The 20,119-nt window shown below is 39.0% G+C and overlaps 1 protein-coding gene across 1 annotated transcript in view; it reads right to left on the reverse strand.

The window, feature by feature from the left end:
* ADCY2 (adenylate cyclase 2) overlaps positions 1 to 20,119 on the reverse strand; it is a gene marked incomplete at its 5' end in the record, with an annotated part of 231,495 nt that overhangs the window by 123,010 nt on the left and 88,366 nt on the right. The gene's annotated exons all lie outside the window — the stretch shown is intronic.

Genomic DNA, 20,119 nt, shown 5'->3' on the forward strand with positions numbered 1-20,119 from the left:
CTGATTTTCTCCAAAGAACTTCTTTGATGAAGTAGAGGATAAGAAATAGTTTAAATGAAACATTTCACAACATCCAATAATTTAAAAAAAAAGTATGAGATGATGGTGGACAGAAAAACATTTGAACTCAAAATACTTTTATATTTCTTTGTAAATCACAACTGCTTGATTCTACTTTGATGTCAGCAACGTCACAGTACTCTTAGCAGACACGGATTAGCCAATAAAGACCCTGCGTGAGAGATTACAGTGCAGGGGTACGGTGTTGCAACTGCCAGTCACTGCTGTTTTTTGAAATGAAATTATGAAGTGAGAACAAATGCCTGAAAATAAAGATTGCTGGGCATAGAAAATTCTCATATATGCAGTGGGAAGTTTAGTAACAAAATGAATGCTGATTTGAACTGAAATCAAGAGTGTGCTGTCATTATCTCTATATACGGATCATTGTTGAAAAGCCGCACACAAACTTAATAAAGGTACTGTCCAGCTAGATAAAGTTATAGACTACTTAAAGCAAAACTTCGGGAATATAACCAATCAAAATAAAAAAAAAAGCATACTGTGATAGGTAGAAGGAGGAGTAAATTATGTGTATCATCTTCACAGCCATAGAAAAACAGATTACAGTTTTATGACTGAACTAGCTGAAGTGAGAAAATAGATGGAAACAAGTGACTGACAGGCAAGGAAGCTAATTAACCAGGCTTTTCAGATTCTCAATGGGGTAATTCAGCCCACATGAAGCTCTGTGCTGGCTTCCAGTACCTGAATTAGGCTGTTCAAAGACAACTCAGATATCTCAGCCATTGCCGTACTTAGTGTAGATATAACACGTAAGTGTAGAAGTGAATATGTAGACAGAATCCGTGTTGAAAACACTGTTAATTCTTTTGGCTAGCATGGAGTTCATTCAGAAATGTTGTACTAGGGTAGTAACTCAGAAAAAGATTTCCAAGAAAAGGATGAACTTGTTTCTTACTCAGACCAACAGATTTTTTTGCCTGTATGTAGTCTGGCTTGAGTAAATATTTCTGTATTTGTCACTGAAGAGTTATTGAGTGAAATACGCATTTCAAAAGACTTGTTCAATGGAAAATGCAATTAATATTAGTAAGCAAAATAATAAACATATATACTTCTTGCTGAGTATCTCTCTTCTCCTAAGTCTTGCATTTGCTTTTGAACTGCAGTCCAATTTCAACATATGAGCTGGAGACGAGCTCCATCCCAGTTTTACTCTAAAGTCTCACAGGCGTTCTAGAAGGAACAGGTTCAAAGTTTTCCTAAGTCCAAAAAAATTAACTGAGCACACCACTTCCTAAACAAGTACTCCAGTCAGTATGCAATCATACAAAAAGTTCCTCCTGTTCAGACACCTGCTCGGAGAAGACCTCGTGCTGTGAATCCTACCTGGACTGAAGCACTTGGAATGAAATCCTGAGTCAGACCAGTCTTCTACCTTGTCATTTCTCTAGGCTAGGATTTTGCAGCTCTTTCTCTTTTCCTCTTTCTTTTTTTCCTCCCCAGCCCTGCCTAACTCCCCCATAGATGGATGTTGGTTTATAAGAGAACAGGTGGTGGGTCTTCTGGTAAGAAACTCTGTATCTTGCTGCGAGAGCTCTGATCAACTGTGCAGATAAAACTGTAGCCAAGAACATCTATAACGGAATTAAGGGGCATCTGAATAGACTATATGATGCGGATAGGGTTTCTGCCAAGGAGGACAAGCCTGAGCTGTGGAAAAGGGTGTTAACTAACGGTGGTAAGTCAACAGCAGAAAAAGACCAGGGTGACCTCAAAGACAGTGTTGCGTGAACGTAGTTCATCTCCTTTACAAACAGACCCTGTATGAAAAAAAAAACACAGAACACAATATACATAAACTGTGGTAAGCTCTCACTCAATTCACCATATGGAAACACTGAGTCACACAGCAGAAGTTCTAATTGCTCTGTATAGTCAGTGGACAGGCAAGTCCACCTCCTGGGTCATCTGCACTCGTTCGATATATCCATTAAGAGTACGCTGTGGTGAAATTTCTGCTTAATCAATGAATAAATTTCAATGTCTACAGAAGGTGAGCTAAATATGAGTCAAAAATTAATGCAAGGAACATCAAGATACCATCGGGAAGTACCTCTAGGTACTCCAAGTATCAGCTTGTACCTCTACTCACTTAAGCAACATTATCATGCCTGATCTCTCTTCCATCTCTTTTGACCTACAGAAAACTGTATGCACTTCCAGGCAATGGGGCACTTTCTAAATTGTATTTTTACATTCAAGCACATGTATTTTTCAGTATCAGTGAATATAAAGTAATCTGATGTCTAGTGCTTAACTATCAAAATAGACTGTATTTAAAAGCAAATGAAGACAAAGTTAAGTAGCTATGACTAATTTCTCAAGAGAGTACTAAAGTTCACTGAGTTGCTCAAAAAAATGTAGTGCCTTATAAAGAATCCACAGTAATGGTGCATCTTCCTAGTTCAACTGATGAAAGCTACCTACAAAGGTATATGTATACAAGGAAGTACTATGCTATAGAAAAATAAAAGAACTATAATATAGGCTGCTGACTCAGAACTGAAGCATAAATCATTTGTTCAATATCTTAGTAACTGTTGTTCAAATACAGGATATAAATATCTGAGTTCCCTACAGAGTTTCCCTACATGGAAAGCCTGTAGTTTAAGAGTTATTTTATCGCATTTCTTTCCTCTTTGATATTGTACAGATCCTTCCTGCAATTCTTGCATTGACAGATTTTTTACCAATCCCCACCCCAACACAAACAATTAATAACTTTTTTAATACTTAGATCCCACTTTTTTTTCTAGATAATAAAGCTGAGGAAATGGAAGCTGAGAGGTGGGCAAGAAAGGAGATAATTTATAATGTTTGCATGGAAATCAATGTGGGAAAAAAGAATTTTTGTGTCACTGCCAAGGTGCAAATTCTTTAGCTCTGCAAAGATGAATAGTCTCTCTTCTCATTTGGTCTTTCATTTGATCGCTTGTAGTGTGATTAGCCAAGCTAGGGAACAATTCTGTACTTCTTTGAAACCTGTACAGTTTTAAGACTCTGACAAAATTCAGCTAGACGGAACAATACTGGGTAGAATCATAGAATCATAGAATGATTTAGGTTGGAAAGGACCTTGAAGATCATCGAGTTCCAACCCCCTTGCCATAGGCAAGGACACCTCCCACTAGACCAGGTTGCCCAAGGCCACATCCAGCCTGGCCTTGAACACCTCCAGGGATGGGGCCTCAACAACTTCTCTGGGCAACCTGTTCCAGTGCCTTACCACCCTCAAAGTGAAAAACTTCTTCCTAATGTTTAATCTGAACCTGCCCTCTTCCAGTTTAAAGCCATTCCCCCTCGTCCTATCACTTCATGCCCTAGTAAAAAGTCCTTCCCCAGCTCTCCTGCAGGCCCCCTTTAGGTACTGGAAGGCTGCAATAAGATCTCCCCGGAGCCTTCTCTTCTCCAGGCTGAACAGCCCCAACTCTTTCAGCCTCTCCTCATAGGTGAGATGCTCCAGCCCTCGGATCATCCTCATGGCTCTCCTCTGGACACAATCCAGCAGTTCCATGTCCTTCTTCTGTTGGGGACTCCAGAGCTGGATGCAGTACTCCAGATGGTGTCTCACAAGAGTGGAGTAGAGGGGCAGAATCACCTCCTTTGACCTGCTGGCCACACTTCTCATGCAGCCCAGGATATGGTTGGCCTTCTGGGCTGTGATCACACACTGCTGGCTCATGTTGAGCTTCTCATCAATCAGCACCCCCAGGTCCTTCTCCTCAGGGCTGCTCTCCAGCCATTCTCCATGTTTGTGCTTGGGATTGCCCCAACCCAGATGTAAGACCTTGCACTTGGCCTTGTTGAACTGCATGAGGTTGGCTTGGGTCCACCTCTCCAGCCTGTCCAGGTCCCTCTGGATGGCATCCCTCCACTCCAGCATGTCTACCTCGCCAAACAGCTTGGTATCATTGGCAAACTTGCTGAGGGTGCACTCGACCCCATTGTCCATGTCACCGACAAAGATGTTGAACAGTACAGGCCCCAGTACCGACCCCCTAAGGAACGCCACTCGTCACTGGACTCCACCTGGACATCGAGCCGTTGACTGCAACTCTTTGAGTGCAACCGTCCAGCCAGTTCTTTATCCACCGAGTGGTCCATTTGTCGAATCCATGTCTCTTCAATTTAGAGACCAGGATATCGTGTGGGACAGTGTCAAACGCTTTGCACAAATCCAAGTAGATGACATCAGTTCGTCTTCCCTTGTCCACTGCCGCTGTAAAGCCTTCGTAGAAGGCCACCAAATTTGTCAGGCATGACTTGCCCTTGGTGAAGCCATGCTGGCTGTCACCAATCACCTTCTTGTTTTCTGCATGCCTCAGCAGAGTTTCCAGGAGGATCTGCTCCATGATCTTGCCAGGCACAGAGGTGAGACTGACTGGCCTGTAGTTCCCTGGGTCTTCCTTGTTTCCCTTTTTGAAAACAGGGGTTATGTTTCCCCTTTTCCAGTTGGCAGGAACCTCGCCAGACCTCCACAGCTTCTCAAATATGATGGCTAGTGGCTTAGCGACTTGATCTGCCAGTTCCCTCAGGACCCCCGGATGTATCTCATCAGGTCCCATGGACTTGTGCACCTTTAGATTCCTCGGGTGGTCTCGCACTTGATCTTCACCTACAGTGGGCAGTTCTCCATTTTCCCAATCCTTGCCTTTGCATTCTGCATCAAGGGCAGTATGGCTGCAGTTCTTGCCAGTGAAGACTGAGGCAAAAAAGTCATTGAGCACCTCAGCTCTGTCTCTGTCCCGGGTAACCAGTTCTTGCGTGTTCTTCCGGAGAGCGCTCACAGTTCCCCTAGTCTTTCTTTTCTCGCTGGGTACAGTTAGAAGAAACTGAAAAGCAGCATTTAAAATGGAAATGCTCAGCCACCACGTAAATTAGTCATTCGCATGGTCACCATGTACTATGCCAAATACTATTATTTTAGTATACGTGGTCAGAAGGTTCTCCAGCTGTTCCATGCAACACTCTAGCTAGTCCATGGAGCTCCAGCCAGTCATACGGTGCTGACTTGTTTTCTTTCACATTTCCAGACCTATGGAGGTTCAAAGCCAAGAGTTCCAACATTTTAATACAGTTCAGTGTCAGCAATATCTGTAGCTATGTGGTAGCTAACAAGAAGGATGACAGAATTGAAAACAGGAGATGATTATTTGCCCATATGGAAACCACTGTTTCTAAAACAAGCGGTTTGGGGAGTAGCAAAATCAATGAAGTCTGGATTCCTATGGATTTGTAACTTTTTGCCCATTTATTTCCTTACTTACACTTCCAGCTCCTCAAACAGGCCAAAGATTCTTATAGCTATAGCAATAAAACTAATAATCAAGTGGTGCTCGGTCCACCAGCAGCTGTTACAAAGTGTAACAACTGGCTTTTTCCTATACTTAGTGAGATCACTAAGTTGGGGTCTCTGTCATGAAAGCTCCAGTCTTTCATAAAGGTTGTAGCAATCTTTTGGATTTCTATTTCTGTTTCAGAGCTGATGGTAAAAGTTCATGAATAAAAGTTATTTCAGTATAGAACATGACAGGTTGAAGGACAGACAGAATATGGGCAACTGCAGACTTACCTCCTTAGGAATTAAGAGTAAAAATAAATTTCTTTAATTACCGCAACATTATATTTAACACTCTAAAAGGTATTTAAACACTCATGAAGGCCACAATGAGAACATAATACAGATGAAGAGAAGAAACAGGAAACTCCAGTGTTCTCAGACTCTTTCTCTGTATCATGCAGAATCTTAGAGGTTTTTAGAAAGTTAAGTAGAAAAACAATCTGTAATTTTGCAATAAATGACCTAATTAAAAAAAGAAAAAAAAAAAAAAAACCAAAAAACAACAACTGGGAAGACCTTATTGCGGCCTTCCAGTACCTAAAGGGGGCCTACAGGAGAGCTGGGGAAGGACTTTTCACTAGGGCATGTAGTGATAGGACGAGGGGGAATAGCTTTAAACTGGAAGAAGGTAGATTTAGATTAGATATTAGGAAGAATTTTCTCATTTTGAGGGTGGTAAGGCACTGGAAGAGGTTGCCCAGGGAAGTTATGGAAGTTCCATCCCTGGTGGTGTTGAAGGCCAGGCTGGATGGGGCTTTGAGCAACTTCGTCTAGTGGGAGGTGTCCCTGCCTGTGGCAGGGGGGTTGGAACTTGATGATCTTCAAGGTCCCTTCCAAACTAAACCATTCTATGCTTCTATGAACCTAAGATTAACCTGAAATAACTGAGACTCAACAACAACAAAAAAAAGAGTTTGAATTACTAATTCTTCCAGACATCAGCAAACTGCTCCATATTTTCAGTGCTAAAATAAACTTGGTAAAAAGTCCCTGTGGAAAGGGAATTGATTTAATTTTACAAGCCAGGAAGTCATGACACTGTCTTCTAATTTGTATGTGTAATGCTCTTTGTAGCTTTTGCAATCAGAGCATCGTGGATACTAGCAGGGTATTCCTTTTCTGTAATATTTATGTTATTTGATGTTATTTTCTTTTTATCATTAATACAGATTGAAGTTTCTCATAGCTCCAGGCCATTCTGTGGAATGACTGGATTTATTTTACTCAGCTCTGAGTGTACACAGAGCCTATCTACATGCCGGTGTAGATGAAAACAGACCATAAACTTTAAGCTCGTGAATCAACCAACCACGAAAAATATACTAGAAACAAAAATCAATTATGGGTCCTTTAGATCATTTCTGTGTAATATACATAATCAATATCATTGACTCTAATTAATGACTCTTCATATTTTGAATATAAAATATTTTTTTTTGCCAGAGGGGAACACATACTCTCTTCGTTCAGAAGGAACCAGCCAGCCACTCCACTCCCTTTCCTGCCCACAGAGGGGTCTTTTTGTGTTTACATGCACCTCTGGGATCATTTTATTTCTTTACTAGTAAACCTGCTCAAACACATTTGATTATAAAATTAATTGAAAGAAACAAACAAAACCAAAAATTCAAACCTATTCAGATCTATATTTAGGTAAAACTAACAGTAACTTTGGCTTGAATTTCAGAAGCAGAATCTGTAAACAACTGATACTCATCCATCTTTAAAAGATTGAGATTCATTTTTAGGTCCTGGATCCGATATAGGAATAAGTTCTAGCATGCCATAAAAAAAAAAAAAAAAGACATTTAATACTATAAAATTTAAACAGTTTACTTAAAAAAAATCTATAGGGTAATACATCAATCTTTGATATATTATAGAAATAGTCCCATGTCTGATTTTCGAGATACACTCAGTTTTTTCCAAGCAATTAATCTGCTTCACTCTTTAAAACAAAGACTGAAATCTGTAATATAAATATATTTACTTACAGGACCAGCAATACGCTGCCAAGTTACATGTGTAACAATAGATGTCTCCTTCCTTTCCCTCACCAGGAATATTATTAGGCTATCTCTCCTGTACTATCTAACAGTCTTCATGAATTTTCTTTCTTATATTCTATACCTCTAAACAACTTCCCTTCTGGCAAGTTTTACAGAAATTAATCAATAGGTTCAAAAGCTACCAGGAGAAGGCAGGACAAACAGATAAATTAACTGATAACCACATATGTGTTCTTTATTAATATACTAACTCTGGCATGGCTAAATGGAAATAAGATTACCATCAAAACGATAATGACGATTTCAGCTTTCTTCCCCAATTGCTGTAGTTTATATTGTATGTAACTGCAGTGCATATTACATATGCTACCTACTCTCAGTTACCAATATATAATGAAATGAAAATGAATGGACAGTTTAGTATTACATGAATAAATTACAGTAAGAACATATACCCAATATAAATTTCCTATTGCATTGCAAACTGTTGGCAATTAATGTGTTTTAATCTAATTGATAGATAACAGTCATTAGAAATTTTGAAATAGCATGTCTTATGATCTCTAACTAAATGAAATTATGATTTAGATAAGAATGTTTTTCTTAGGTAAAATTTTTCTCCATCAGTATTCATAATGAACTGGATAACCTTTTAATAGGAAATAATCCTCAAGTATTTGTTCTGCTTGTCTGATGACTACAACAAACTATTATCAAGTTCATTTTTCATAATTTGCCAGCCTGTGCTAGGAAACAGTGGTCGTTGGCTATGTATTTCACAAAGAATTATATGGAGCAGAAGGGAGAATAACGATAGTGATGTATAACCAAGGGTAGTGGTGATCTACAGAATTGGATTAAACAAATTCCAGAATGTCCTCAGAGCCAAAGTTTTTTATGATGACACTCCTGTATGTGTTTGTAATGTTTTCTAATACCTCAGTTATCATTTTGAACTATATTGAGATCTCCAATCAGCATTTGGGTTAATTCTCGGTTGGAAGGCAACTAACAAGAAAATTTACCTTTAAGTTCTATTTTCTGGTGTCAGGCGAATACTATCAAGAGTCAGCAAGTTGGGACAAAGACAGTACATAATGTGGTTTACATTCAGGAAAGAATGAAATAAATATTAAAATTTATTCATGCTGGTGCCATCAACTCTTTCCATCTTTACACAAAAGATGCCATTTTCTCTCCTTCATGACTCAAAACTGCTAAGATGTCATTAGTTGCGTCAGGCTTTCTATCCCAAAGCCTTAGCGTGAAGCACATTAGACACCCTGAATGAGTTTTTTCTAAATCAATTGGTTTGTTGATATATATTCTGACTAACACCTCAAAACTTAGCAGAGTACTTCACATCCACACCAGTATTAGTGACAACCCCGATATAGCAGCATATATTTACACATTATAGACACCTAAAACACTACACAGCATTATTAGAAATAGGCTATTACTCTTAAACTAGATGAGAATAATGATTAAACAAATGTGGATAACATACCCATGCTTCCACACTTGTTCTGTTCTTTAAGTCTGAATATAAGAACCTACCGTTCACTCCTACCTTCTGTTCCTTGTCTTTTAAAGAACTATTTATCCATGCATGGATCTTCCCTCCCAGCTACTCAGTTCCCTGAAAAGCCTTGGGAAAAGGACTCTTTCAAAGACCTTTTGGAAATCCAAGGAGAGCTATCAATTAAATCAGCCTCATCCACATGTTTGTTGATGCCTCCAAACAACGTCAAGATATTTTTAAGGAAAGACTTCCCTTTACTTTCAAATTAGGATGCATTTATCCCATTCTCTATTCTCATAGCTTCGGGTTTTGCCTCATGAAGACATGGAGTTTACAGACCTACAGTTTCCCTGACCCTTTCTGGAACATTTTTTAAAGTTTATTTTCAGATTTGCTACCTTATGGTCTTCAGGAACCAAGGTCTGTTTAAGACCAATCTATATATGCCCTCCTTCCCTCATCCCTCTGAGGATGTGGGATTTTCTTCAGTTTCTTCTTCACTGAACAGGGACACAGAAATTGTTTCTCTGCGATGGCCTTATGTCCTCCCTGAAAATTTTTATAACCTGGATGACAAATGGCCTTACAGACCCTCTGGAAGCCCTTTTGTTAATCAACTGCTGAAAGAAGGATCGAGCATACCAGCCAAAGGAGGTTGGTTTGGTTGAGTGCCATGGCTTTAGATAGTATCTAATATAAATTACATACTTTCAGATATATGTTCTTCAAACTCCCATCTGATCTGTGTAACTGCATACAAAGGCATTTTGCAACACTTTAAAAAACATTTGCACAGATTAAATACTTTCACTTTGGCTGATTAGCTTCAGTGGAGCAAACAGATTCTAAAATTGCTGATAGAGCACACCAGATCACTGCTAATTAACAGAATGGCTTTTTCTAGCAGTAAAAATTGCAACTACAACAGGCACAAGACATAAGGTGAATTGAGATAGGCCCATAAGCTTTTTTATAGTTAGACTACTGTGCATCTAAGGCAAATGCTATTTTAACTGAATTGCCATTTAAAACTGATTATGATTATGTAATATTAAAGTAAAAAAATATTTCTATATTATCATTTTCTGACAGATTTTGAAATATCTTTATTGCTCATGTTTTAATTTACTCTTTCCTGGGTTCAAAATATTCTATAGAGGTTCTAAGCAGGTTTTAGGTTGTGAATGCATGGAGGGAAAAATAAATTCTGGCAGTGAACATGACAAAGTCTTCCCTTCCAAAGAATGTATTTTAAAAATCAAATGGGTTTAATATTGTGAACGGGAAGACAAATACGAGTTCACTAAACTGGAAATAACGCCATTTCCATGATAATCTTGTCTATTATTACCTACAGCTCTGCTTTATAAGCAGATTTTGCATTTAACATATTTCTTACAGATTGGTTTAGTTTGTACATTACATTTCTATGTATTCTAGAAAAGACAAGCTGCGAGTCTATTATTGAAATTCATCATGACGCTTTGCAAAAACTGACAGGCCTTCCTACATACAAAGAGAAGTTACCAGTAATATGAAGGAAAGTCTGTTCCAATTTCCAGGTGACTGCAGTCATATTGTTATTATATTTATTAATATTTTAATTTGTTCCCAAATTTGACTGAGATAATATTGGAACGCTATGAATAAAGTAGAAATAGTCACAAGAAAATACAATCTCTTTTTACGAATTCTGATGTACATGTAGCAACAAAAAATAAAGAAACATTTTCCCTTCTCTAATGTTTTTCATCTCCCACCTGTATTTATAAAAGATGCCTGTTTTGAATCTAGGATGTTCTAAGCTAATAGAAAAATTACATCATAGGTGCTCCTAAGCAGCAAGATCAACAATGGAGAAAGTGCATTTGAGTTGTGGGGTTTTTTACTATGTGAAATGACTACAGTTGTTTTTTTCTCCACCAGAAAAAAATCTGGTACAAAAAGAAAATTCCTACTTAAAACCCACCAGTTTCAGTTGCTAATACAAGTTATCTTTTACAGCAAAGTAAGTTTCACCCTCCAGCCTACCTTTTAATAGTACTGCATGCCATTAGAAAGATTTGACAATACATCATGAAGGTACAAAGCTATACCACACTAAAAAAGACCTGAAGCAGTATCTCTCACACACCAGCCCTTCTCAAGCAGAGAAGGGTGTTGAAGAATCCACATGTTGTGAAGTAACGTGCTATCTCAGGGAAGCAGTTCTCAGCACCAAATACAATGGCAGGTTTAGTTTGCTTTTCAGTTATGTAAGTCCATCTTTTAAACACAGCTTCCCAAATCTGTAAATCCATATACACATTAAGTTAATTTTTCCTTCCCTTCTTTTTCCTAACTTAACAATCATCTCAGATGAATTTAAGTGTATGGACACTAGCTGTGCTCACCACTGGGGCTGAAGAGCAGTCCCTGCTGTGTTTTACTCACCAGTTAAACATATTCACCTAAGTGTTTCTCAGTTCTCTACAATGGGCACTCATTATCTCTACTTTGAATATCGCAGTCTGATCCGCAAACTCTGTTACCTCATTATTCACCACCTTCTGCAGAAAAAGGTTTCTAATCTACTCTCCTCTTTGAGGAAGCGACAAAAATGCAGCTAGGAACTACCTACCAGCTCTAAAAGAGCACACAAACTGACTCCTTTCCTTCCCCACTCCCATTGAATAATCTTGTTAGACATTTCTACAAGCTGTGGGATGCTCTTCACATGCTCACAGGCTAACCTAAGTTCTTCCATCTCTCCCAAACTCATTCCAGTACCAGTTTGTCACTCTGCACAAAACTTCTCTCCAAGCAGTTTTCTGAGACAGATGCAGCTCAGATATCCATGCATAAAGTTGAAAAACTTAGTATTTGGGTACTGGTGTCATAGGAGGCTAGTACAGTGGCTAATTCGGTGCATTATGTGTTGCCAGATCCTGACAAAAACTGACACGCTTTCTTCTTTTACGACACATGAATCTGATTAAGATGTTCCAAGGCCGCCTCGAGACTCCACATAAGAGGCTTCACGGCAAATAGCTATGGACACTGTAACAGAAGATTTCAAAATGACCAGGCTGGATTTACAAGGCAAACTCCAGTCTCTGAATGGCCAGTTAGATGGGCAATACCAGTAGGTCTGGCTTTGGCAAGCGCACAAAGACAGGTTTGGCCCCTGCCATCAGGACTTCTTGAAGCAAAAGCACAGGAAAGAATACGAAGAGCAGCTCACAGGAGAGCTCTTTAAATGCTGGCCCCAAGCCAGCGTGAGGGGAGCCTCTTGTAAGGGTCACACAATAGGACAGGTAGAAGGCACCCCAACACTTCATTGCTTAAATAATAATGGGACAAAATAATGGCTTAAAGTGCCAAAAGACAATTGCAATGAGTAAGGAAGTTTGCTTCCTCTGGTCAAGGCTTAAAAATTCCTCTTTTGGGTTTTGTTAGTGCTCCTTAATTCAGTCACTTTATTCAGACTTTTTAGTTGGTTGCTCTGGGGTTTCTTTGGTTTGCTGTTGGGTATACATTCAAAATTGTGACTTTCTTTTGTCTTCCTACAGATTTCTTCATCTTCCTCCGTCTCCACTCACCCACTTCTGTAGTAGAAGAAAGATATCTGAGCTTGCACTGTGCAGGTAGTGTAGATAGTGTCCGTGGCGGTAACACAAAAGCGTACAGTGAACTGCTTCAAAGTGGTCCTTTACAAGGCACTGTTCAGTAAAAGTGAGCAGCAGCAAGAGCAATGGCTGTCAGAGACAGCTAGCTGGGCAGCACTGAAAAAAAACTTTGAGAGGCTGAACCAGTCCTGGAATCTTGAATCAGTGCTATCAGAGACACAAGTTGTGCATGAGGAAACCATCTTTAGAGCAAGGCAAACGCAGACCTAGATGCAAAGTAAAATATCAATGAAGAGAAAATGAATTTATACTTGACATAAAATAAATATTTGTTACTCTTGTTCTGTTCCTACTCTGAAAGAATCTTCATCAAAGCTATTTCATGGGCTGACAAAGAAAACAGTTGTATGCTTTTTTTTTTTTAGTGTTTTGTGGAGCTGCCAACGTGGCTGAGGGCAGGCAGATGTATCCCCACTGCAGTTACAAACATATATAGATGTTTCTATAGTTAACACTGTGCCGAACATACCTATTGTCTGCCAAATAACAGAAAAATGTTTCTAGAAAACACATTAGGGTAGTGCACGCTAAGTGTACAAGCACTGCTACAGAGCCGCAGAGATTATTTCCTGGAAAAAGTATTTCTTCCTCCAACAAAACCTGAACATTCTTTCTTTCATTCCATTCTGATCTGATTCTGAAGCTACAGCCTCTCAGATAATATGAAAATGTCTTTTAATGTCTGACTTTATCCTGAAGAGAGAAGATAATAAAATTGAAGTGCTCTCTTTGTTAGCAAGAGTTTACCACAGAAAACAAATTTCATTTCTGAAATTGTAGAAGCATTCTGAGCCAATGTCTTACCTACAACAACACCAGAAAAATTAGCAATGTTACATCAGGGATGAATGTGGTTCTCTCTTGTTAACAAAATGGTGTTTTTTCCAAAAGAAATCTGCCATTTCCACATCAAAAATTGTCTTTTGATTTATATTCTCCCCACATTTGCATACCACACAATCCAGATCCATAGATTTTTCTTTGTCTTTTCTAAATCAGAATGCCTGGAGATGGTATCAGATGCAAAAGATCCATCATACTATTTTCTCATTACGTTGTTAGAGAACTCAGTACAGCTCCAGCTGAAGACCCAATTCAAGGACACAATGGAATGTAACCACAAGAGCTGAGAGAACCTGCTGATATCACTACAAGGCCACTCTCCATTATCTTTGAAAGCTCATGGTGATCAGGTTCTTGAGATCTGGAAGAAAGCAAATGTCCCTCCTGTCTTCAAGGAAGATAACATCACCTTGATCCCTGGGAAGGTGATCGTGCAAATCCTCCAATAAGCCATTTCCAACCCTATGAAGGATAAGAAGGTGACTGGGATTAGTCAGCATGGAGTTACGAAGCAAAAATCATGCCTGAACAACCTGACAGCCTTCTGTGATGAAATGACTGGCTTTGTGGATGAGGAGAGGATGGTGGATGTGCCAGGGCCCTGAGCACACTCATAAACCCTAACAGCCCTTACCAGTCTCACCTGGGACTTCCATCTACATCCACAGGTCCAGGAGCTCTATTTAAGGATAGCCTAGGGCCTTTAGCTCCAGCCTGAGCTGCGTCAGAGGAATGCTGGTCTCCAGTTCAGCTGTGCCTGACCACAGGCCCCCTTGATCTGGACTTCAACCTGTGGACTTAGTTGACCTCAGCTCTGCCTTGTCACTGTCGATGTACCCAGCAATTGCTGGACATGATCCTGACCTATGGATTGACTTACTGGCTTGACCTTGCACTTTTCTTCTCGCCATGATTTTGCCTTATGATCTTGAAACTTAGTTGAACCTGGTTGCTGTCTCTGGGCTTGCCTTGCTCAGGTGCCTTGGGACTGGGACTGGGTCTGGGCAGTGAGGCCCCAGCCATGCTGCCTTGTCCCTTATCTACTCCTTTTCAAAAAACTCAGGCCTTTCTGAGCCCTAGGCCGAGCACCACGGAGCTTCTGAAGAAAGCCATGAGCCAGTGTGACAAGGACAAATGATTTTGAAGATCCATAAGAAAAAAGTTGTACGATCTTTGAAAGATAAATTTCAGAGTTGCAGCTGCATTTTGTACGATTCTGTACTAAGGCTCAGACACAGTGTTGCACTGGCAGTATAACCACTTCACATGTTACTCTGAAAAGAAATGCGATTCAATTCACTCCATTTTCATTCAAAGAACATGATTCACCTAAGAATTTCAGTTCACTGCCTTCAAGATTTTCAAGCAATTTCATTGGATTTAGTATTGAAAACACAATCAGTGCTTCGTAAACAAATAATGACAGGGAAGAGTGAATTTGTGAGATATATTTCTATCTGTTACACATATAAAATAGCATAGTAAGTCAGGAATAGGATATAATTTGATCAGTATATATTCACTTTCTATAGCATAGATACATCAGCAGAAATATTAACGCACCAAGTGTTCCATGCAAGTATCTTTTATTTACTGAATAAAAGTACATTGAAGTGTTAATAGTTTTCAACAACATAATTTCCAGTTACTGTAGTATACATAAGGAGCATTTCACGTGTATTAATGCCTAAGAGGTGCCTCTATATCATCATTTCTAGAATTCATCAATGTTCCCAAACTTGGGCTTCAATCACTGCTTTCATATATGCTTTGGCAAATAACAAGTTATACCGTGCATCAAATTGTACAATAAATTATTTCACTGTACAAAAATGGAAGCATAAATATTACCTTCAGCATATGTAAGTAAAATACAGTTTTCATTACATACAATGTCCTGGTTTGAGGTAAAACAGAACCAATTTTGTTCAGTAAGTAACTTCGCTTCTTAGCTGGGCCTCTTCTAACTGCTGAAATTAACTGCATATTGTGCAGTCAGCGTTCACTCTCCCAGAGTGATAAGACCAATTGTTTATAGCTGATGCCCAGGCACGGGATGCAGAGAGGCTCCTGCTTATACTTATGGCTATAACAGCCAAGGCCAACCAACTTGGTTATTTGCCCCGTTGGAGGGTCGGAAGCAGAAAAGCATAGTGGGGTCCCACCTGCAGGGAGGAGCGGACAGGACAGGTGACCCAAAACTGACCAACAGGGTATTCCATCCCATCTGCCTCATGCTCAGTATAAAAACTGAGGGATCAAAGGGTCACGGCTCTTCCTTCAATGGCCGATGTCTGAGGAGGACTCTGTTTGTCTGCCAGTGATCCTGATCCTGAATCCACATCCGGAATCCAGTTCCCGTCCGCCACTGAGTCCAGCCTGGGACTGCCCCAGTGCCAGCCAGTGTCTTGATTGTCATCTCGGGAGCTTGATACGGTTTTGTATATATTTTTCATTATTTCTTTTTATTTTATTATTAATATTTCATTAAAGTAGTTTAGTTCCTTCTAAACTCATAAGTCTCTTTTTCCTCCTCTGCCTCTCTCTTTGAAGAGGGGTAGAAGGGAGCATCTGTCGGTCCCATCTGGGGTCCCTCAGGTCCCAGTAGTGGATTTTGGCCTAAACCACAACAATACCCATATATTGGTAAAACCCAAAAGTTTATACACTGTCACATGAAATACTACTAAATATAAGCTCATCTTCTAAACTGCACAGATGATATAAAATTGGGAACTTCAGCAAATGGGAGTTTTGACTAACATCAGTGCTAACTACTAGGAATGTTGATTTTTTGTACCTTCAGACTTACTCCCCCAGGAAAGCCAAATTACAAAATATCTTGAAACAAAGTATTAAAAAAAAAGCGACGTGAAATGACTAATACAGTCATCCAATTTTTCACTACTTTCCATGTAATTGCAGCAACTTATGCTATGTTTGCAAACAATAGAGATAATGTTACTACATATATAAATACATTTAGATATTTTAAAGGGTACTTAGAGTTTGGGAAAAAAATAACCTATTTAGAATTGGAAAAGATAAAGGTTTACAAATACCAAAAAATAATATACCTATCTAATCCTAATTTTTTTTTAATAATCAAACAGATAATACTGCTGTGAAGAAACCCTAAAATCCTAAGAAGCAAATCACAGATAACGTACTCATTTCACCTTAATCAAAACACATCCTGCTTAAAAAGCATCATTTTATTAGCTTGGTAAAAGCTTAAACAAAACGTCATTTTAGCAAACAACGAGCTGCACTGCTGTATACTAAAAGACAGAAACTACAAATTAGTTGCTCAGCCTGCAACTAATTAGCACGACTCATAGCTGGGAGACACTGGTGTGTTACAAATTGTATTACATATCCTTTAAAGTTGGGTCTGTATGGCAAACGGCTGACCGCAAGACTGAAAGACCAAAACCAAAGGTTTAAAGCCTTAGGAAATATAGTTTTTCAACCAAGGAAAAAAATCTCAACAGTAAAGCAGTGGTCATTTATCATTGCTGACACACTACATCACTAAGTGTCCTAGCAACCCTTCCCAAATTATATCACGTGCCCCAGTGCAGGTAACTCTCAACCCTATTACCACTCCCTTCTTCTTAATTCTCCTCTCAGGTGTCCTTTGGGATGTCGCAAAGAACATGCTGGGATGCTGTTACCCTCTTCTGGGACATAGCTCTACACTGTGGTCAGCCACTTTTGTTTTGAGGTAACATAGTTTGAGGCATATTAAACACTCTTTTACCAAAGAATTACTCCAGGATCATGAGTATAGTTTAGCCTGAGTCCCACTACTGCCACACTGGAAAAGTACCCAGGCTTGGAAGTGCTTTATGCAGACACCAAATATTGCTGCTGTGTAAAAGCATAGCATGACCACACCCTGAGTGTTTATCATAGTGGTCTACCCCTCTCAAAAGGGGTGGAACAAGAGAAAAAGGTGTGGAGAGAAGAGCCATAAGAAGTACCTTTCAGCCTGGAAAAAGGACAATATTGTGGGAACTTTATGAAGATCGACACACTTCTGGACAGACAGAGCACAGAGTGCACAAGGATTGACTGTTCAGTGGTCTCACAGTAAAAGATCTAGGGGACGTCGGTGAAATGGGCATATAGGACAGACAAACTGTGCAGTTCCTTGATACGTGATGCTGAGGAAGCTATTAAGTCAACTGGAAAACGTACCGAAAAATAATTGATCAACTTTTATTAAATACAAAGATACTACCTCTCACCTAGGAATTGCTGGGAGCAGAGGGAATAGGCTTGGAAACAGTTATCATATTCTTACTTTTTTTTTTTTATACATTTATTTTTCCCTAGCCATTCTACCACTGTGCTAGTGGCAGGATAGCTAAACAGAGCTTTGCTCAGGCTTAGTAAGGCTGGTTTTCCTGGTCCTTATCTTCTCCCAACCAGTGTGGTTGGTGAGCAGGCTGCTCTTCAGCTAGGGCAAGCTGTTCCACAGCAAGCATGCAGGGTATCTCACCCCATAGGCTGGTGACACCCTGCTGCACCTTAGACCACAGAAGTATAGATACAGCCTCACATGCACGCGTAAGTGCAGTATCGGTGAGGATATAAGAATGCACCATGCCAGGCTAATGAAAACGTACAGATCCAATGTACCAGCCAATTTCTCCAGAAGTACAGCTGGGCAAATGGCACTCTTTCAGGTTGGTGCCACACGCTGCTCTCTCATTGCCGGGCAGCAAAACTGTGCTGAGCAACGGGACAAATTCAAAACTGGCCTCCTGTATTTTTACCCCTCTTACCCACCAAAAGCAGCAATCTGATAGAATACATGCAGCGGTTCTGCACCGAGTATGTTCGGAGCGTACCAAACTCAAATGCTACATAATTAAATGCTTTTCCCTTCGAATTTCCTGTATTTAAAGGATCTTTTACAGAGCAATGTGAAATGCCACAAGACTACAAAATTACTTTTGTCTTGTTTTCACTGTAATACCTGAAAGCTCATAATTTTTCAAGTGTTTATCTCCAGAATTATTTTGGAGGCAAAAAATACTAATTGTTGTCTTCTAAATGGAGGCAGAACTGAGGTAGCAAAACTGCATCTGAGTATATGTCGACACCACAGTCACTTTTCCGTCCAGATCGCTTCAACCTTGTGTTACCTTCCCACCATGCAAAAATAGCGATAAGACTTTGGAAAGTAAACCTGGAGTAAAATCCTCTTTGTTCACAAAGAGTATCAAAGCTGAACCGCTACTAAATGAAGTACCTTTATGTTTTGCTTTCCTTACAGATAATCCAGGCATTCAATGGGTAAAAACGAGGGAGGTCAGGTACGTTTTAAAGGGAGCTACTATACTGGCTGGGTTCCAAGAGCAGTTTTAGCTGCAGATTATAGGCAGGGAAATTACACTATCAGGTGTTTGTGATGGGCACGCACCTGTTAAAATCAGAAGAGAGGGGGCCAAATATTGGGCTATTCTTATTTAAAAAAAATAATAGTCAAAGCTAGCTAAAAAAGACATCGTAAGTTCCTCCATGCTTTTAAAATACTGCAAGTTTTGCTAGTACTTTTTCAACATTTCTTGCTAGCAGAGAATTGCTATGTCTGTTCAATAAATGATTAAATGAATGGAGCCTAAAATAAGATGGGTCTTTTTAAAACAAATGCCACAATAATCAAAGAAGAATCAAACAAAGAGCTTAGCAGGAATTAAACTAGTAAGAAATAAAAACAGAGTTAGGAGAGTCCATTAATATATTTAATGACTATGCATTAAAAGCAAATTAAAATTGATTCTAAAAGCATCTCAAAAAAGATCTAGCCGGGTTTAATGAACTTTTATTCACCACTCTACTCTTTCATTAGTTCTTTGTATGCTTGCCTGCTCTTTTATATTGTCGGCAATATTAATCTGATTTCTAAATGATCCTCTACCCATCTTTCAACTTCAATTTAATATTCAATACAGAGCTCATCACAAGCAACATGCTTATAGTCAATTTGAAAATGCTCAATGAATAATCCAAACAACCACGAGTAGTCAATTCAAACAAAAATTAAAAAAAAAAAAATTCACCTCACCACCCAACACATTATCATTTCATATGGTTAAAAACACATCTAAAAATAACCAAACTATAGCAGAGTGGCTGGAAGTCCATTGAAAATTTCTATTATGGAAGAAAGAAAAGATTAGTTTCCTACCACAACTAGGGACTAGTACAAGACAGATAATTAAGGACTGAAGTAGAAAGGGAATACGAAGATTAGTGCAACTAAAAATACAGAACAAAGACAGTGAAAAAAATTTTAGAATTATTGAGAAATTATTTCACAGTAGAAGAAAATGTAAGAAATCTTAAAATACCAAAATTATTTCATTCATTATATTAGAATCTATATTACTCATTCTTGGCAGAAATATTGAAAGCCAATCAACTGCCTTAAAGACTCAGACTGAAACATGATGCTGACCAAGGTGGTTATAAAAACACCAAGACTGTCACGGGAATATTTAAGAAAGTGACTTACAGTTAAAGACATGGCTGTAAGATGGATCCTGCATTCTAATATCTCCCCAAAGTAATACTTATTTGACATAATTTTATGTCAAATGTTTTGATAACATAAATTTATGTTTATGCTCTC

The sequence above is a fragment of the Vanellus vanellus genome (genome assembly GCF_965231255.1).
Source record: "Vanellus vanellus genome assembly, chromosome: 2".
Classification (NCBI taxonomy): domain Eukaryota; kingdom Metazoa; phylum Chordata; class Aves; order Charadriiformes; family Charadriidae; genus Vanellus; species Vanellus vanellus.